We start from the raw sequence: 19,075 nt of genomic DNA, 5'->3' as shown, positions 1-19,075 counted from the left end.
CCAAGGCGGAGCAGAGGGTCCCGGCACCTGAGGTTGTCCACGGGGAGAATGTCTGTTCCACGGGGGCAAGCGGTCCCTTCCGTCGTGCCCAAGCCCATGTGACCCCGAAGGCCAGGTGGCCCCGGTCCTTGAGCTGACTGAGGAGTGCTTTGAGACCCGGAGGGTGGCACAGGCGACTGGGCGCCAGCGGCGGCCCTCCCTCCCTTTGAGCGGGACGGGGAGCTGCCGCTGGCATCCGGAGCTCTGGCGGCCTGCGCCCTCTGTCCCTGTGACCGCAGGCTCTGCCGTGGGAGGCGGGATCCCACGTAGAGGTCGCGCGCTGGCTGCCCTGTCTTGGGTTGAGCGACGGAGCGCGACGTGGAGCAGCACCCGACTGAGGCTCCCTGCTTCTCTGTCCCCTGGCGTCTTGCCCTGGACCCAGTGCACCACCTTGTGGCGAGCCCAGGTGTGGCGCGTCCCGCTGTGGGGCCCGCTGGGGTGCAGGACCCACTTTCTCATGGCTTCCGCACGTCCCTCCCCGCCCGCCTGGAGGGCAGTTGGGGAGCGGTCCCCAACGTGGCCTGGGACCAACCTCGCTGGTGACCCGTGTCGCGGGCGCGCGCCCCAGGAGAGTGTGGGGAGGGGAGAGGATTCGGGGACGTAGCTGTGAGGATTCGGTGTGCGTGGGTCTGGCGGGTGGCCCGGACGGGGTCGGGGTCGTGGTCACGGTGGGTCGTTGTGGTGGTGGTGGTGGTGGTGGTGCTGGGGGTGGTGGTGGTGGTGGGGGGGGTGGTGGCGAAGTCCCCGAAGACAAAAGGAGCAGCGAGGGAGGGAGGAGCAAAAGCCTACAGCACCCGGTATTCCCAGGCGGTCTCCCATCCAAGTACTAACCAGGCCCGACCCTGCTTAGCTTCCGAGATCAGACGAGATCGGGCGCGTTCAGGGTGGTATGGCCGTAGACGCTAGCCGCCGCCTCCGGGAGCCCCAAGAGCCTGCCGAGGGCCCCGGCGTGCGTCTCCACGCTGCTCTCCTGGCACGGCTGGGAGTCCGGGTGGGGGCTGGCAGCCCGGGGCCAGCGGCCAGAGGCCCCGCGCGCCTGCTCGGGCAGCCGGTCTCGCCCAGGTGGCCGCTGGGTGGCTTTCTTCCCGAGGTGTCCTGCTGCCAGGACGAGGGTCAAGTTTTCTCGGGGGAAAATTTCTCAGTGCTCTCGGGCGCTTGTTCTTCTGGGAATGTCCACTGCTGTGGCCAAGGCGGGGGACGCACAGCTCGGGCCAGGGCAAGCAGCCGCCCTCCTCCGTCGCCTCCTGGAGCCGTATCCTTGGGTGGGTGCGTGGCTCCCAGCGGAGGTCTCGGGGACCCTTCCGGTCCTCTTCGTCCGGAAAGCGCCACTGCCCCTCCAGCCCATCAGGAAAACGGCAGCCGCGCCCTTCGCCGACCCGCTCCGCCCTCCTCCACACTCAGGGCCTGGGGCTGCGGGGCTGAATCGTGAGGCTTTCCAGCCCAGGACTTCACCTCTGGCCCCTTTCACACCCGGGATCTTGGGAAGAAGAAACAAAACCAAACACAGCCAAAGCCATCTCCTCCGACCCGGGGCCCCTCCACATCCCTTCCGATCCCGGGTTCCTGCCGGCCTCCCGGGGCGTTTCTCCCAGGCAGGCCTTCGCGGCCACTACACGGGGCTGAGCACTCGAGTCCTCGGGCGTCACGGGGCCCGCGGCCACGCCAAGCACGCACGACTCCCGGGTCTCGTCTGCTCCTGGGTGCCCTGGGCCTCTTCCCTGTGCCGCTGCTGGGTCTTGTGCCCCTGCTTGGCCTCCTTCAGACCCGGCCCCGTGCTACGCGGCCACGTGCTACAGGATCGTGCCAGCAGAACTGGCCCTGGCTGAGCCCCGTACCCACCCTCCTGCCATCCCTGGCCCTGCTAGCAAATGGCAGAGATCCTCTGGCCTCCGAGCCCAGACAAAAATCCTGATGCAGTTGGCCGAGGGGCCGCAAACCAAGGCTTCGCTTGTTCCCGCTCAGGCCCCAGCCATACCCTCTTGTCCTTCGGCTGCTCGTGTGTGGGGTGGGGGAGAGGAGGGTGCGTCCCCGTGCGTGCGTGCGTGGTCTGGGTGTCTCTGCGTGGTGTGTGTGTGTGTGTGTGTGTGTGTTAGATGCCGTGCCTGGTGTAGGTGGGGAAGAGCAAGCCCTCACGCACAGAGCCCCATCACACACTGGGGCCGGGCCGAGGGGGTCAATCTGCTCGGCCTGATTGCGTTGGGCATACATTGCAGAAGGTGGGTTTTCCAAGGCGGAGCAGAGGGTCCCGGCACCTGAGGTTGTCCACGGGGAGAATGTCTGTTCCACGGGGGCAAGCGGTCCCTTCCGTCGTGCCCAAGCCCATGTGACCCCGAAGGCCAGGTGGCCCCGGTCCTTGAGCTGACTGAGGAGTGCTTTGAGACCCGGAGGGTGGCACAGGCGACTGGGCGCCAGCGGCGGCCCTCCCTCCCTTTGAGCGGGACGGGGAGCTGCCGCTGGCATCCGGAGCTCTGGCGGCCTGCGCCCTCTGTCCCTGTGACCGCAGGCTCTGCCGTGGGAGGCGGGATCCCACGTAGAGGTCGCGCGCTGGCTGCCCTGTCTTGGGTTGAGCGACGGAGCGCGACGTGGAGCAGCACCCGACTGAGGCTCCCTGCTTCTCTGTCCCCTGGCGTCTTGCCCTGGACCCAGTGCACCACCTTGTGGCGAGCCCAGGTGTGGCGCGTCCCGCTGTGGGGCCCGCTGGGGTGCAGGACCCACTTTCTCATGGCTTCCGCACGTCCCTCCCCGCCCGCCTGGAGGGCAGTTGGGGAGCGGTCCCCAACGTGGCCTGGGACCAACCTCGCTGGTGACCCGTGTCGCGGGCGCGCGCCCCAGGAGAGTGTGGGGAGGGGAGAGGATTCGGGGACGTAGCTGTGAGGATTCGGTGTGCGTGGGTCTGGCGGGTGGCCCGGACGGGGTCGGGGTCGTGGTCACGGTGGGTCGTTGTGGTGGTGGTGGTGGTGGTGGTGCTGGGGGTGGTGGTGGTGGTGGGGGGGGTGGTGGCGAAGTCCCCGAAGACAAAAGGAGCAGCGAGGGAGGGAGGAGCAAAAGCCTACAGCACCCGGTATTCCCAGGCGGTCTCCCATCCAAGTACTAACCAGGCCCGACCCTGCTTAGCTTCCGAGATCAGACGAGATCGGGCGCGTTCAGGGTGGTATGGCCGTAGACGCTAGCCGCCGCCTCCGGGAGCCCCAAGAGCCTGCCGAGGGCCCCGGCGTGCGTCTCCACGCTGCTCTCCTGGCACGGCTGGGAGTCCGGGTGGGGGCTGGCAGCCCGGGGCCAGCGGCCAGAGGCCCCGCGCGCCTGCTCGGGCAGCCGGTCTCGCCCAGGTGGCCGCTGGGTGGCTTTCTTCCCGAGGTGTCCTGCTGCCAGGACGAGGGTCAAGTTTTCTCGGGGGAAAATTACTCAGTGCTCTCGGGCGCTTGTTCTTCTGGGAATGTCCACTGCTGTGGCCAAGGCGGGGGACGCACAGCTCGGGCCAGGGCAAGCAGCCGCCCTCCTCCGTCGCCTCCTGGAGCCGTATCCTTGGGTGGGTGCGTGGCTCCCAGCGGAGGTCTCGGGGACCCTTCCGGTCCTCTTCGTCCGGAAAGCGCCACTGCCCCTCCAGCCCATCAGGAAAACGGCAGCCGCGCCCTTCGCCGACCCGCTCCGCCCTCCTCCACACTCAGGGCCTGGGGCTGCGGGGCTGAATCGTGAGGCTTTCCAGCCCAGGACTTCACCTCTGGCCCCTTTCACACCCGGGATCTTGGGAAGAAGAAACAAAACCAAACACAGCCAAAGCCATCTCCTCCGACCCGGGGCCCCTCCACATCCCTTCCGATCCCGGGTTCCTGCCGGCCTCCCAGGGCGTTTCTCCCAGGCAGGCCTTCGCGGCCACTACACGGGGCTGAGCACTCGAGTCCTCAGGCGTCACGGGGCCCGCGGCCACGCCAAGCACGCACGACTCCCGGGTCTCGTCTGCTCCTGGGTGCCCTGGGCCTCTTCCCTGTGCCGCTGCTGGGTCTTGTGCCCCTGCTTGGCCTCCTTCAGACCCGGCCCCGTGCTACGCGGCCACGTGCTACAGGATCGTGCCAGCAGAACTGGCCCTGGCTGAGCCCCGTACCCACCCTCCTGCCATCCCTGGCCCTGCTAGCAAATGGCAGAGATCCTCTGGCCTCCGAGCCCAGACAAAAATCCTGATGCAGTTGGCCGAGGGGCCGCAAACCAAGGCTTCGCTTGTTCCCGCTCAGGCCCCAGCCATACCCTCTTGTCCTTCGGCTGCTCGTGTGTGGGGTGGGGGAGAGGAGGGTGCGTCCCCGTGCGTGCGTGCGTGGTCTGGGTGTCTCTGCGTGGTGTGTGTGTGTGTGTGTGTGTGTGTTAGATGCCGTGCCTGGTGTAGGTGGGGAAGAGCAAGCCCTCACGCACAGAGGCCCATCACACACTGGGGCCGGGCCGAGGGGGTCAATCTGCTCGGCCTGATTGCGTTGGGCATACATTGCAGAAGGTGGGTTTTCCAAGGCGGAGCAGAGGGTCCCGGCACCTGAGGTTGTCCACGGGGAGAATGTCTGTTCCACGGGGGCAAGCGGTCCCTTCCGTCGTGCCCAAGCCCATGTGACCCCGAAGGCCAGGTGGCCCCGGTCCTTGAGCTGACTGAGGAGTGCTTTGAGACCCGGAGGGTGGCACAGGCGACTGGGCGCCAGCGGCGGCCCTCCCTCCCTTTGAGCGGGACGGGGAGCTGCCGCTGGCATCCGGAGCTCTGGCGGCCTGCGCCCTCTGTCCCTGTGACCGCAGGCTCTGCCGTGGGAGGCGGGATCCCACGTAGAGGTCGCGCGCTGGCTGCCCTGTCTTGGGTTGAGCGACGGAGCGCGACGTGGAGCAGCACCCGACTGAGGCTCCCTGCTTCTCTGTCCCCTGGCGTCTTGCCGTGGACCCAGTGCACCACCTTGTGGCGAGCCCAGGTGTGGCGCGTCCCGCTGTGGGGCCCGCTGGGGTGCAGGACCCACTTTCTCATGGCTTCCGCACGTCCCTCCCCGCCCGCCTGGAGGGCAGTTGGGGAGCGGTCCCCAACGTGGCCTGGGACCAACCTCGCTGGTGACCCGTGTCGCGGGCGCGCGCCCCAGGAGAGTGTGGGGAGGGGAGAGGATTCGGGGACGTAGCTGTGAGGATTCGGTGTGCGTGGGTCTGGCGGGTGGCCTGGACGGGGTCGGGGTCGTGGTCACGGTGGGTCGTTGTGGTGGTGGTGGTGGTGGTGGTGCTGGGGGTGGTGGTGGTGGTGGGGGGGGTGGTGGCGAAGTCCCCGAAGACAAAAGGAGCAGCGAGGGAGGGAGGAGCAAAAGCCTACAGCACCCGGTATTCCCAGGCGGTCTCCCATCCAAGTACTAACCAGGCCCGACCCTGCTTAGCTTCCGAGATCAGACGAGATCGGGCGCGTTCAGGGTGGTATGGCCGTAGACGCTAGCCGCCGCCTCCGGGAGCCCCAAGAGCCTGCCGAGGGCCCCGGCGTGCGTCTCCACGCTGCTCTCCTGGCACGGCTGGGAGTCCGGGTGGGGGCTGGCAGCCCGGGGCCAGCGGCCAGAGGCCCCGCGCGCCTGCTCGGGCAGCCGGTCTCGCCCAGGTGGCCGCTGGGTGGCTTTCTTCCCGAGGTGTCCTGCTGCCAGGACGAGGGTCAAGTTTTCTCGGGGGAAAATTTCTCAGTGCTCTCGGGCGCTTGTTCTTCTGGGAATGTCCACTGCTGTGGCCAAGGCGGGGGACGCACAGCTCGGGCCAGGGCAAGCAGCCGCCCTCCTCCGTCGCCTCCTGGAGCCGTATCCTTGGGTGGGTGCGTGGCTCCCAGCGGAGGTCTCGGGGACCCTTCCGGTCCTCTTCGTCCGGAAAGCGCCACTGCCCCTCCAGCCCATCAGGAAAACGGCAGCCGCGCCCTTCGCCGACCCGCTCCGCCCTCCTCCACACTCAGGGCCTGGGGCTGCGGGGCTGAATCGTGAGGCTTTCCAGCCCAGGACTTCACCTCTGGCCCCTTTCACACCCGGGATCTTGGGAAGAAGAAACAAAACCAAACACAGCCAAAGCCATCTCCTCCGACCCGGGGCCCCTCCACATCCCTTCCGATCCCGGGTTCCTGCCGGCCTCCCGGGGCGTTTCTCCCAGGCAGGCCTTCGCGGCCACTACACGGGGCTGAGCACTCGAGTCCTCGGGCGTCACGGGGCCCGCGGCCACGCCAAGCACGCACGACTCCCGGGTCTCGTCTGCTCCTGGGTGCCCTGGGCCTCTTCCCTGTGCCGCTGCTGGGTCTTGTGCCCCTGCTTGGCCTCCTTCAGACCCGGCCCCGTGCTACGCGGCCACGTGCTACAGGATCGTGCCAGCAGAACTGGCCCTGGCTGAGCCCCGTACCCACCCTCCTGCCATCCCTGGCCCTGCTAGCAAATGGCAGAGATCCTCTGGCCTCCGAGCCCAGACAAAAATCCTGATGCAGTTGGCCGAGGGGCCGCAAACCAAGGCTTCGCTTGTTCCCGCTCAGGCCCCAGCCATACCCTCTTGTCCTTCGGCTGCTCGTGTGTGGGGTGGGGGAGAGGAGGGTGCGTCCCCGTGCGTGCGTGCGTGGTCTGGGTGTCTCTGCGTGGTGTGTGTGTGTGTGTGTGTGTGTGTTAGATGCCGTGCCTGGTGTAGGTGGGGAAGAGCAAGCCCTCACGCACAGAGCCCCATCACACACTGGGGCCGGGCCGAGGGGGTCAATCTGCTCGGCCTGATTGCGTTGGGCATACATTGCAGAAGGTGGGTTTTCCAAGGCGGAGCAGAGGGTCCCGGCACCTGAGGTTGTCCACGGGGAGAATGTCTGTTCCACGGGGGCAAGCGGTCCCTTCCGTCGTGCCCAAGCCCATGTGACCCCGAAGGCCAGGTGGCCCCGGTCCTTGAGCTGACTGAGGAGTGCTTTGAGACCCGGAGGGTGGCACAGGCGACTGGGCGCCAGCGGCGGCCCTCCCTCCCTTTGAGCGGGACGGGGAGCTGCCGCTGGCATCCGGAGCTCTGGCGGCCTGCGCCCTCTGTCCCTGTGACCGCAGGCTCTGCCGTGGGAGGCGGGATCCCACGTAGAGGTCGCGCGCTGGCTGCCCTGTCTTGGGTTGAGCGACGGAGCGCGACGTGGAGCAGCACCCGACTGAGGCTCCCTGCTTCTCTGTCCCCTGGCGTCTTGCCCTGGACCCAGTGCACCACCTTGTGGCGAGCCCAGGTGTGGCGCGTCCCGCTGTGGGGCCCGCTGGGGTGCAGGACCCACTTTCTCATGGCTTCCGCACGTCCCTCCCCGCCCGCCTGGAGGGCAGTTGGGGAGCGGTCCCCAACGTGGCCTGGGACCAACCTCGCTGGTGACCCGTGTCGCGGGCGCGCGCCCCAGGAGAGTGTGGGGAGGGGAGAGGATTCGGGGACGTAGCTGTGAGGATTCGGTGTGCGTGGGTCTGGCGGGTGGCCCGGACGGGGTCGGGGTCGTGGTCACGGTGGGTCGTTGTGGTGGTGGTGGTGGTGGTGGTGCTGGGGGTGGTGGTGGTGGTGGGGGGGGTGGTGGCGAAGTCCCCGAAGACAAAAGGAGCAGCGAGGGAGGGAGGAGCAAAAGCCTACAGCACCCGGTATTCCCAGGCGGTCTCCCATCCAAGTACTAACCAGGCCCGACCCTGCTTAGCTTCCGAGATCAGACGAGATCGGGCGCGTTCAGGGTGGTATGGCCGTAGACGCTAGCCGCCGCCTCCGGGAGCCCCAAGAGCCTGCCGAGGGCCCCGGCGTGCGTCTCCACGCTGCTCTCCTGGCACGGCTGGGAGTCCGGGTGGGGGCTGGCAGCCCGGGGCCAGCGGCCAGAGGCCCCGCGCGCCTGCTCGGGCAGCCGGTCTCGCCCAGGTGGCCGCTGGGTGGCTTTCTTCCCGAGGTGTCCTGCTGCCAGGACGAGGGTCAAGTTTTCTCGGGGGAAAATTTCTCAGTGCTCTCGGGCGCTTGTTCTTCTGGGAATGTCCACTGCTGTGGCCAAGGCGGGGGACGCACAGCTCGGGCCAGGGCAAGCAGCCGCCCTCCTCCGTCGCCTCCTGGAGCCGTATCCTTGGGTGGGTGCGTGGCTCCCAGCGGAGGTCTCGGGGACCCTTCCGGTCCTCTTCGTCCGGAAAGCGCCACTGCCCCTCCAGCCCATCAGGAAAACGGCAGCCGCGCCCTTCGCCGACCCGCTCCGCCCTCCTCCACACTCAGGGCCTGGGGCTGCGGGGCTGAATCGTGAGGCTTTCCAGCCCAGGACTTCACCTCTGGCCCCTTTCACACCCGGGATCTTGGGAAGAAGAAACAAAACCAAACACAGCCAAAGCCATCTCCTCCGACCCGGGGCCCCTCCACATCCCTTCCGATCCCGGGTTCCTGCCGGCCTCCCGGGGCGTTTCTCCCAGGCAGGCCTTCGCGGCCACTACACGGGGCTGAGCACTCGAGTCCTCGGGCGTCACGGGGCCCGCGGCCACGCCAAGCACGCACGACTCCCGGGTCTCGTCTGCTCCTGGGTGCCCTGGGCCTCTTCCCTGTGCCGCTGCTGGGTCTTGTGCCCCTGCTTGGCCTCCTTCAGACCCGGCCCCGTGCTACGCGGCCACGTGCTACAGGATCGTGCCAGCAGAACTGGCCCTGGCTGAGCCCCGTACCCACCCTCCTGCCATCCCTGGCCCTGCTAGCAAATGGCAGAGATCCTCTGGCCTCCGAGCCCAGACAAAAATCCTGATGCAGTTGGCCGAGGGGCCGCAAACCAAGGCTTCGCTTGTTCCCGCTCAGGCCCCAGCCATACCCTCTTGTCCTTCGGCTGCTCGTGTGTGGGGTGGGGGAGAGGAGGGTGCGTCCCCGTGCGTGCGTGCGTGGTCTGGGTGTCTCTGCGTGGTGTGTGTGTGTGTGTGTGTGTGTGTTAGATGCCGTGCCTGGTGTAGGTGGGGAAGAGCAAGCCCTCACGCACAGAGCCCCATCACACACTGGGGCCGGGCCGAGGGGGTCAATCTGCTCGGCCTGATTGCGTTGGGCATACATTGCAGAAGGTGGGTTTTCCAAGGCGGAGCAGAGGGTCCCGGCACCTGAGGTTGTCCACGGGGAGAATGTCTGTTCCACGGGGGCAAGCGGTCCCTTCCGTCGTGCCCAAGCCCATGTGACCCCGAAGGCCAGGTGGCCCCGGTCCTTGAGCTGACTGAGGAGTGCTTTGAGACCCGGAGGGTGGCACAGGCGACTGGGCGCCAGCGGCGGCCCTCCCTCCCTTTGAGCGGGACGGGGAGCTGCCGCTGGCATCCGGAGCTCTGGCGGCCTGCGCCCTCTGTCCCTGTGACCGCAGGCTCTGCCGTGGGAGGCGGGATCCCACGTAGAGGTCGCGCGCTGGCTGCCCTGTCTTGGGTTGAGCGACGGAGCGCGACGTGGAGCAGCACCCGACTGAGGCTCCCTGCTTCTCTGTCCCCTGGCGTCTTGCCCTGGACCCAGTGCACCACCTTGTGGCGAGCCCAGGTGTGGCGCGTCCCGCTGTGGGGCCCGCTGGGGTGCAGGACCCACTTTCTCATGGCTTCCGCACGTCCCTCCCCGCCCGCCTGGAGGGCAGTTGGGGAGCGGTCCCCAACGTGGCCTGGGACCAACCTCGCTGGTGACCCGTGTCGCGGGCGCGCGCCCCAGGAGAGTGTGGGGAGGGGAGAGGATTCGGGGACGTAGCTGTGAGGATTCGGTGTGCGTGGGTCTGGCGGGTGGCCCGGACGGGGTCGGGGTCGTGGTCACGGTGGGTCGTTGTGGTGGTGGTGGTGGTGGTGGTGCTGGGGGTGGTGGTGGTGGTGGGGGGGGTGGTGGCGAAGTCCCCGAAGACAAAAGGAGCAGCGAGGGAGGGAGGAGCAAAAGCCTACAGCACCCGGTATTCCCAGGCGGTCTCCCATCCAAGTACTAACCAGGCCCGACCCTGCTTAGCTTCCGAGATCAGACGAGATCGGGCGCGTTCAGGGTGGTATGGCCGTAGACGCTAGCCGCCGCCTCCGGGAGCCCCAAGAGCCTGCCGAGGGCCCCGGCGTGCGTCTCCACGCTGCTCTCCTGGCACGGCTGGGAGTCCGGGTGGGGGCTGGCAGCCCGGGGCCAGCGGCCAGAGGCCCCGCGCGCCTGCTCGGGCAGCCGGTCTCGCCCAGGTGGCCGCTGGGTGGCTTTCTTCCCGAGGTGTCCTGCTGCCAGGACGAGGGTCAAGTTTTCTCGGGGGAAAATTTCTCAGTGCTCTCGGGCGCTTGTTCTTCTGGGAATGTCCACTGCTGTGGCCAAGGCGGGGGACGCACAGCTCGGGCCAGGGCAAGCAGCCGCCCTCCTCCGTCGCCTCCTGGAGCCGTATCCTTGGGTGGGTGCGTGGCTCCCAGCGGAGGTCTCGGGGACCCTTCCGGTCCTCTTCGTCCGGAAAGCGCCACTGCCCCTCCAGCCCATCAGGAAAACGGCAGCCGCGCCCTTCGCCGACCCGCTCCGCCCTCCTCCACACTCAGGGCCTGGGGCTGCGGGGCTGAATCGTGAGGCTTTCCAGCCCAGGACTTCACCTCTGGCCCCTTTCACACCCGGGATCTTGGGAAGAAGAAACAAAACCAAACACAGCCAAAGCCATCTCCTCCGACCCGGGGCCCCTCCACATCCCTTCCGATCCCGGGTTCCTGCCGGCCTCCCGGGGCGTTTCTCCCAGGCAGGCCTTCGCGGCCACTACACGGGGCTGAGCACTCGAGTCCTCGGGCGTCACGGGGCCCGCGGCCACGCCAAGCACGCACGACTCCCGGGTCTCGTCTGCTCCTGGGTGCCCTGGGCCTCTTCCCTGTGCCGCTGCTGGGTCTTGTGCCCCTGCTTGGCCTCCTTCAGACCCGGCCCCGTGCTACGCGGCCACGTGCTACAGGATCGTGCCAGCAGAACTGGCCCTGGCTGAGCCCCGTACCCACCCTCCTGCCATCCCTGGCCCTGCTAGCAAATGGCAGAGATCCTCTGGCCTCCGAGCCCAGACAAAAATCCTGATGCAGTTGGCCGAGGGGCCGCAAACCAAGGCTTCGCTTGTTCCCGCTCAGGCCCCAGCCATACCCTCTTGTCCTTCGGCTGCTCGTGTGTGGGGTGGGGGAGAGGAGGGTGCGTCCCCGTGCGTGCGTGCGTGGTCTGGGTGTCTCTGCGTGGTGTGTGTGTGTGTGTGTGTGTGTGTTAGATGCCGTGCCTGGTGTAGGTGGGGAACAGCAAGCCCTCACGCACAGAGCCCCATCACACACTGGGGCCGGGCCGAGGGGGTCAATCTGCTCGGCCTGATTGCGTTGGGCATACATTGCAGAAGGTGGGTTTTCCAAGGCGGAGCAGAGGGTCCCGGCACCTGAGGTTGTCCACGGGGAGAATGTCTGTTCCACGGGGGCAAGCGGTCCCTTCCGTCGTGCCCAAGCCCATGTGACCCCGAAGGCCAGGTGGCCCCGGTCCTTGAGCTGACTGAGGAGTGCTTTGAGACCCGGAGGGTGGCACAGGCGACTGGGCGCCAGCGGCGGCCCTCCCTCCCTTTGAGCGGGACGGGGAGCTGCCGCTGGCATCCGGAGCTCTGGCGGCCTGCGCCCTCTGTCCCTGTGACCGCAGGCTCTGCCGTGGGAGGCGGGATCCCACGTAGAGGTCGCGCGCTGGCTGCCCTGTCTTGGGTTGAGCGACGGAGCGCGACGTGGAGCAGCACCCGACTGAGGCTCCCTGCTTCTCTGTCCCCTGGCGTCTTGCCCTGGACCCAGTGCACCACCTTGTGGCGAGCCCAGGTGTGGCGCGTCCCGCTGTGGGGCCCGCTGGGGTGCAGGACCCACTTTCTCATGGCTTCCGCACGTCCCTCCCCGCCCGCCTGGAGGGCAGTTGGGGAGCGGTCCCCAACGTGGCCTGGGACCAACCTCGCTGGTGACCCGTGTCGCGGGCGCGCGCCCCAGGAGAGTGTGGGGAGGGGAGAGGATTCGGGGACGTAGCTGTGAGGATTCGGTGTGCGTGGGTCTGGCGGGTGGCCCGGATGGGGTCGGGGTCGTGGTCACGGTGGGTCGTTGTGGTGGTGGTGGTGGTGGTGGTGCTGGGGGTGGTGGTGGTGGTGGGGGGGGTGGTGGCAAAGTCCCCGAAGACAAAAGGAGCAGCGAGGGAGGGAGGAGCAAAAGCCTACAGCACCCGGTATTCCCAGGCGGTCTCCCATCCAAGTACTAACCAGGCCCGACCCTGCTTAGCTTCCGAGATCAGACGAGATCGGGCGCGTTCAGGGTGGTATGGCCGTAGACGCTAGCCGCCGCCTCCGGGAGCCCCAAGAGCCTGCCGAGGGCCCCGGCGTGCGTCTCCACGCTGCTCTCCTGGCACGGCTGGGAGTCCGGGTGGGGGCTGGCAGCCCGGGGCCAGCGGCCAGAGGCCCCGCGCGCCTGCTCGGGCAGCCGGTCTCGCCCAGGTGGCCGCTGGGTGGCTTTCTTCCCGAGGTGTCCTGCTGCCAGGACGAGGGTCAAGTTTTCTCGGGGGAAAATTTCTCAGTGCTCTCGGGCGCTTGTTCTTCTGGGAATGTCCACTGCTGTGGCCAAGGCGGGGGACGCACAGCTCGGGCCAGGGCAAGCAGCCGCCCTCCTCCGTCGCCTCCTGGAGCCGTATCCTTGGGTGGGTGCGTGGCTCCCAGCGGAGGTCTCGGGGACCCTTCCGGTCCTCTTCGTCCGGAAAGCGCCACTGCCCCTCCAGCCCATGAGGAAAACGGCAGCCGCGCCCTTCGCCGACCCGCTCCGCCCTCCTCCACACTCAGGGCCTGGGGCTGCGGGGCTGAATCGTGAGGCTTTCCAGCCCAGGACTTCACCTCTGGCCCCTTTCACACCCGGGATCTTGGGAAGAAGAAACAAAACCAAACACAGCCAAAGCCATCTCCTCCGACCCGGGGCCCCTCCACATCCCTTCCGATCCCGGGTTCCTGCCGGCCTCCCCGGGCGTTTCTCCCAGGCAGGCCTTCGCGGCCACTACACGGGGCTGAGCACTCGAGTCCTCGGGCGTCACGGGGCCCGCGGCCACGCCAAGCACGCACGACTCCCGGGTCTCGTCTGCTCCTGGGTGCCCTGGGCCTCTTCCCTGTGCCGCTGCTGGGTCTTGTGCCCCTGCTTGGCCTCCTTCAGACCCGGCCCCGTGCTACGCGGCCACGTGCTACAGGATCGTGCCAGCAGAACTCTCCCTGGCTGAGCCCCGTACCCACCCTCCTGCCATCCCTGGCCCTGCTAGCAAATGGCAGAGATCCTCTGGCCTCCGAGCCCAGACAAAAATCCTGATGCAGTTGGCCGAGGGGCCGCAAACCAAGGCTTCGCTTGTTCCCGCTCAGGCCCCAGCCATACCCTCTTGTCCTTCGGCTGCTCATGTGTGGGGTGGGGGAGAGGAGGGTGCGTCCCCGTGCGTGCGTGCGTGGTCTGGGTGTCTCTGCGTGGTGTGTGTGTGTGTGTGTGTGTGTGTTAGATGCCGTGCCTGGTGTAGGTGGGGAAGAGCAAGCCCTCACGCACAGAGCCCCATCACACACTGGGGCCGGGCCGAGGGGGTCAATCTGCTCGGCCTGATTGCGTTGGGCATACATTGCAGAAGGTGGGTTTTCCAAGGCGGAGCAGAGGGTCCCGGCACCTGAGGTTGTCCACGGGGAGAATGTCTGTTCCACGGGGGCAAGCGGTCCCTTCCGTCGTGCCCAAGCCCATGTGACCCCGAAGGCCAGGTGGCCCCGGTCCTTGAGCTGACTGAGGAGTGCTTTGAGACCCGGAGGGTGGCACAGGCGACTGGGCGCCAGCGGCGGCCCTCCCTCCCTTTGAGCGGGACGGGGAGCTGCCGCTGGCATCCGGAGCTCTGGCGGCCTGCGCCCTCTGTCCCTGTGACCGCAGGCTCTGCCGTGGGAGGCGGGATCCCACGTAGAGGTCGCGCGCTGGCTGCCCTGTCTTGGGTTGAGCGACGGAGCGCGACGTGGAGCAGCACCCGACTGAGGCTCCCTGCTTCTCTGTCCCCTGGCGTCTTGCCCTGGACCCAGTGCACCACCTTGTGGCGAGCCCAGGTGTGGCGCGTCCCGCTGTGGGGCCCGCTGGGGTGCAGGACCCACTTTCTCATGGCTTCCGCACGTCCCTCCCCGCCCGCCTGGAGGGCAGTTGGGGAGCGGTCCCCAACGTGGCCTGGGACCAACCTCGCTGGTGACCCGTGTCGCGGGCGTGCGCCCCAGGAGAGTGTGGGGAGGGGAGAGGATTCGGGGACGTAGCTGTGAGGATTCGGTGTGCGTGGGTCTGGCGGGTGGCCCGGACGGGGTCGGGGTCGTGGTCACGGTGGGTCGTTGTGGTGGTGGTGGTGGTGGTGGTGCTGGGGGTGGTGGTGGTGGTGGGGGGGGTGGTGGCGAAGTCCCCGAAGACAAAAGGAGCAGCGAGGGAGGGAGGAGCAAAAGCCTACAGCACCCGGTATTCCCAGGCGGTCTCCCATCCAAGTACTAACCAGGCCCGACCCTGCTTAGCTTCCGAGATCAGACGAGATCGGGCGCGTTCAGGGTGGTATGGCCGTAGACGCTAGCCGCCGCCTCCGGGAGCCCCAAGAGCCTGCCGAGGGCCCCGGCGTGCGTCTCCACGCTGCTCTCCTGGCACGGCTGGGAGTCCGGGTGGGGGCTGGCAGCCCGGGGCCAGCGGCCAGAGGCCCCGCGCGCCTGCTCGGGCAGCCGGTCTCGCCCAGGTGGCCGCTGGGTGGCTTTCTTCCCGAGGTGTCCTGCTGCCAGGACGAGGGTCAAGTTTTCTCGGGGGAAAATTTCGCAGTGCTCTCGGGCGCTTGTTCTTCTGGGAATGTCCACTGCTGTGGCCAAGGCGGGGGACGCACAGCTCGGGCCAGGGCAAGCAGCCGCCCTCCTCCGTCGCCTCCTGGAGCCGTATCCTTGGGTGGGTGCGTGGCTCCCAGCGGAGGTCTCGGGGACCCTTCCGGTCCTCTTCGTCCGGAAAGCGCCACTGCCCCTCCGGCCCATCAGGAAAACGGCAGCCGCGCCCTTCGCCGACCCGCTCCGCCCTCCTCCACACTCAGGGCCTGGGGCTGCGGGGCTGAATCGTGAGGCTTTCCAGCCCAGGACTTCACCTCTGGCCCCTTTCACACCCGGGATCTTGGGAAGAAGAAACAAAACCAAACACAGCCAAAGCCATCTCCTCCGACCCGGGGCCCCTCCACATCCCTTCCGATCCCGGGTTCCTGCCGGCCTCCCGGGGCGTTTCTCCCAGGCAGGCCTTCGCGGCCACTACACGGGGCTGAGCACTCGAGTCCTCGGGCGTCACGGGGCCCGCGGCCACGCCAAGCACGCACGACTCCCGGGTCTCGTCTGCTCCTGGGTGCCCTGGGCCTCTTCCCTGTGCCGCTGCTGGGTCTTGTGCCCCTGCTTGGCCTCCTTCAGACCCGGCCCCGTGCTACGCGGCCACGTGCTACAGGATCGTGCCAGCAGAACTGGCCCTGGCTGAGCCCCGTACCCACCCTCCTGCCATCCCTGGCCCTGCTAGCAAATGGCAGAGATCCTCTGGCCTCCGAGCCCAGACAAAAATCCTGATGCAGTTGGCCGAGGGGCCGCAAACCAAGGCTTCGCTTGTTCCCGCTCAGGCCCCAGCCATACCCTCTTGTCCTTCGGCTGCTCGTGTGTGGGGTGGGGGAGAGGAGGGTGCGTCCCCGTGCGTGCGTGCGTGGTCTGGGTGTCTCTGCGTGGTGTGTGTGTGTGTGTGTGTGTGTGTGTTAGATGCCATGCCTGGTGTAGGTGGGGAAGAGCAAGCCCTCACGCACAGAGCCCCATCACACACTGGGGCCGGGCCGAGGGGGTCAATCTGCTCGGCCTGATTGCGTTGGGCATACATTGCAGAAGGTGGGTTTTCCAAGGCGGAGCAGAGGGTCCCGGCACCTGAGGTTGTCCACGGGGAGAATGTCTGTTCCACGGGGGCAAGCGGTCCCTTCCGTCGTGCCCAAGCCCATGTGACCCCGAAGGCCAGGTGGCCCCGGTCCTTGAGCTGACTGAGGAGTGCTTTGAGACCCGGAGGGTGGCACAGGCGACTGGGCGCCAGCGGCGGCCCTCCCTCCCTTTGAGCGGGACGGGGAGCTGCCGCTGGCATCCGGAGCTCTGGCGGCCTGCGCCCTCTGTCCCTGTGACCGCAGGCTCTGCCGTGGGAGGCGGGATCCCACGTAGAGGTCGCGCGCTGGCTGCCCTGTCTTGGGTTGAGCGACGGAGCGCGACGTGGAGCAGCACCCGACTGAGGCTCCCTGCTTCTCTGTCCCCTGGCGTCTTGCCCTGGACCCAGTGCACCACCTTGTGGCGAGCCCAGGTGTGGCGCGTCCCGCTGTGGGGCCCGCTGGGGTGCAGGACCCACTTTCTCATGGCTTCCGCACGTCCCTCCCCGCCCGCCTGGAGGGCAGTTGGGGAGCGGTCCCCAACGTGGCCTGGGACCAACCTCGCTGGTGACCCGTGTCGCGGGCGCGCGCCCCAGGAGAGTGTGGGGAGGGGAGAGGATTCGGGGACGTAGCTGTGAGGATTCGGTGTGCGTGGGTCTGGCGGGTGGCCCGGACGGGGTCGGGGTCGTGGTCACGGTGGGTCGTTGTGGTGGTGGTGGTGGTGGTGGTGCTGGGGGTGGTGGTGTTGGTGGGGGGGGTGGTGGCGAAGTCCCCGAAGACAAAAGGAGCAGCGAGGGAGGGAGGAGCAAAAGCCTACAGCACCCGGTATTCCCAGGCGGTCTCCCATCCAAGTACTAACCAGGCCCGACCCTGCTTAGCTTCCGAGATCAGACGAGATCGGGCGCGTTCAGGGTGGTATGGCCGTAGACGCTAGCCGCCGCCTCCGGGAGCCCCAAGAGCCTGCCGAGGGCCCCGGCGTGCGTCTCCACGCTGCTCTCCTGGCACGGCTGGGAGTCCGGGTGGGGGCTGGCAGCCCGGGGCCAGCGGCCAGAGGCCCCGCGCGCCTGCTCGGGCAGCCGGTCTCGCCCAGGTGGCCGCTGGGTGGCTTTCTTCCCGAGGTGTCCTGCTGCCAGGACGAGGGTCAAGTTTTCTCGGGGGAAAATTTCTCAGTGCTCTCGGGCGCTTGTTCTTCTGGGAATGTCCACTGCTGTGGCCAAGGCGGGGGACGCACAGCTCGGGCCAGGGCAAGCAGCCGCCCTCCTCCGTCGCCTCCTGGAGCCGTATCCTTGGGTGGGTGCGTGGCTCCCAGCGGAGGTCTCGGGGACCCTTCCGGTCCTCTTCGTCCGGAAAGCGCCACTGCCCCTCCAGCCCATCAGGAAAACGGCAGCCGCGCCCTTCGCCGACCCGCTCCGCCCTCCTCCACACTCAGGGCCTGGGGCTGCGGGGCTGAATCGTGAGGCTTTCCAGCCCAGGACTTCACCTCTGGCCCCTTTCACACCCGGGATCTTGGGAAGAAGAAACAAAACCAAACACAGCCAAAGCCATCTCCTCCGACCCGGGGCCCCTCCACATCCCTTCCGATCCCGGGTTCCTGCCGGCCTCCCGGGGCGTTTCTCCCAGGCAGGCCTTCGCGGCCACTACACGGGGCTGAGCACTCGAGTCCTCGGGCGTCACGGGGCCCGCGGCCACGCCAAGCACGCACGACTCCCGGGTCTCGTCTGCTCCTGGGTGCCCTGGGCCTCTTCCCTGTGCCGCTGCTGGGTCTTGTGCCCCTGCTTGGCCTCCTTCAGACCCGGCCCCGTGCTACGCGGCCACGTGCTACAGGATCGTGCCAGCAGAACTGGCCCTGGCTGAGCCCCGTACCCACCCTCCTGCCATCCCTGGCCCTGCTAGCAAATGGCAGAGATCCTCTGGCCTCCGAGCCCAGACAAAAATCCTGATGCAGTTGGCCGAGGGGCCGCAAACCAAGGCTTCGCTTGTTCCCGCTCAGGCCCCAGCCATACCCTCTTGTCCTTCGGCTGCTCGTGTGTGGGGTGGGGGAGAGGAGGGTGCGTCCCCGTGCGTGCGTGCGTGGTCTGGGTGTCTCTGCGTGGTGTGTGTGTGTGTGTGTGTGTGTGTTAGATGCCGTGCCTGGTGTAGGTGGGGAAGAGCAAGCCCTCACGCACAGAGCCCCATCACACACTGGGGCCGGGCCGAGGGGGTCAATCTGCTCGGCCTGATTGCGTTGGGCATACATTGCAGAAGGTGGGTTTTCCAAGGCGGAGCAGAGGGTCCCGGCACCTGAGGTTGTCCACGGGGAGAATGTCTGTTCCACGGGGGCAAGCGGTCCCTTCCGTCGTGCCCAAGCCCATGTGACCCCGAAGGCCAGGTGGCCCCGGTCCTTGAGCTGACTGAGGAGTGCTTTGAGACCCGGAGGGTGGCACAGGCGACTGGGCGCCAGCGGCGGCCCTCCCTCCCTTTGAGCGGGACGGGGAGCTGCCGCTGGCATCCGGAGCTCTGGCGGCCTGCGCCCTCTGTCCCTGTGACCGCAGGCTCTGCCGTGGGAGGCGGGATCCCACGTAGAGGTCGCGCGCTGGCTGCCCTGTCTTGGGTTGAGCGACGGAGCGCGACGTGGAGCAGCACCCGACTGAGGCTCCCTGCTTCTCTGTCCCCTGGCGTCTTGCCCTGGACCCAGTGCACCACCTTGTGGCGAGCCCAGGTGTGGCGCGTCCCGCTGTGGGGCCCGCTGGGGTGCAGGACCCACTTTCTCATGGCTTCCGCACGTCCCTCCCCGCCCGCCTGGAGGGCAGTTGGGGAGCGGTCCCCAACGTGGCCTGGGACCAACCTCGCTGGTGACCCGTGTCGCGGGCGCGCGCCCCAGGAGAGTGTGGGGAGGGGAGAGGATTCGGGGACGTAGCTGTGAGGATTCGGTGTGCGTGGGTCTGGCGGGTGGCCCGGACGGGGTCGGGGTCGTGGTCACGGTGGGTCGTTGTGGTGGTGGTGGTGGTGGTGGTGCTGGGGGTGGTGGTGGTGGTGGGGGGGGTGGTGGCGAAGTCCCCGAAGACAAAAGGAGCAGCGAGGGAGGGAGGAGCAAAAGCCTACAGCACCCGGTATTCCCAGGCGGTCTCCCATCCAAGTACTAACCAGGCCCGACCCTGCTTAGCTTCCGAGATCAGACGAGATCGGGCGCGTTCAGGGTGGTATGGCCGTAGACGCTAGCCGCCGCCTCCGGGAG

At 67.9% G+C, this 19,075-nt stretch overlaps 9 non-coding genes across 9 annotated transcripts; all 9 read right to left on the bottom strand.

The window, feature by feature from the left end:
- Positions 1-821: 821 nt before the first annotated feature.
- LOC141411633 (5S ribosomal RNA) lies at positions 822-940 on the bottom strand. Its single transcript, XR_012436473.1, has one exon. It is a non-coding gene; the product is annotated as a 5S ribosomal RNA (ribosomal RNA).
- Positions 941-3,085: 2,145 nt separating this feature from the next.
- LOC141411632 (5S ribosomal RNA) lies at positions 3,086-3,204 on the bottom strand. Its single transcript, XR_012436472.1, has one exon. It is a non-coding gene; the product is annotated as a 5S ribosomal RNA (ribosomal RNA).
- A 2,145-nt stretch (positions 3,205-5,349) lies between these two features.
- On the bottom strand, positions 5,350-5,468 carry LOC141411630 (5S ribosomal RNA). The gene has a single exon (XR_012436470.1). It is a non-coding gene; the product is annotated as a 5S ribosomal RNA (ribosomal RNA).
- Positions 5,469-7,613: 2,145 nt separating this feature from the next.
- LOC141411629 (5S ribosomal RNA) lies at positions 7,614-7,732 on the bottom strand. The gene has a single exon (XR_012436469.1). It is a non-coding gene; the product is annotated as a 5S ribosomal RNA (ribosomal RNA).
- A 2,145-nt stretch (positions 7,733-9,877) lies between these two features.
- LOC141411628 (5S ribosomal RNA) lies at positions 9,878-9,996 on the bottom strand. Its single transcript, XR_012436468.1, has one exon. It is a non-coding gene; the product is annotated as a 5S ribosomal RNA (ribosomal RNA).
- A 2,145-nt stretch (positions 9,997-12,141) lies between these two features.
- LOC141411627 (5S ribosomal RNA) lies at positions 12,142-12,260 on the bottom strand. The gene has a single exon (XR_012436467.1). It is a non-coding gene; the product is annotated as a 5S ribosomal RNA (ribosomal RNA).
- A 2,145-nt stretch (positions 12,261-14,405) lies between these two features.
- On the bottom strand, positions 14,406-14,524 carry LOC141411626 (5S ribosomal RNA). The gene has a single exon (XR_012436466.1). It is a non-coding gene; the product is annotated as a 5S ribosomal RNA (ribosomal RNA).
- A 2,147-nt stretch (positions 14,525-16,671) lies between these two features.
- On the bottom strand, positions 16,672-16,790 carry LOC141411625 (5S ribosomal RNA). Its single transcript, XR_012436465.1, has one exon. It is a non-coding gene; the product is annotated as a 5S ribosomal RNA (ribosomal RNA).
- A 2,145-nt stretch (positions 16,791-18,935) lies between these two features.
- LOC141411624 (5S ribosomal RNA) lies at positions 18,936-19,054 on the bottom strand. Its single transcript, XR_012436464.1, has one exon. It is a non-coding gene; the product is annotated as a 5S ribosomal RNA (ribosomal RNA).
- Positions 19,055-19,075: the final 21 nt, after the last annotated feature.

The sequence above is a fragment of the Castor canadensis genome, chromosome 10, assembly GCF_047511655.1.
Source record: "Castor canadensis chromosome 10, mCasCan1.hap1v2, whole genome shotgun sequence".
NCBI classification, from domain to species: domain Eukaryota; kingdom Metazoa; phylum Chordata; class Mammalia; order Rodentia; family Castoridae; genus Castor; species Castor canadensis.
The sequence above is the reverse complement of the archived record's forward strand: the minus strand, read 5'-3'. Positions and strand labels throughout refer to the sequence as shown.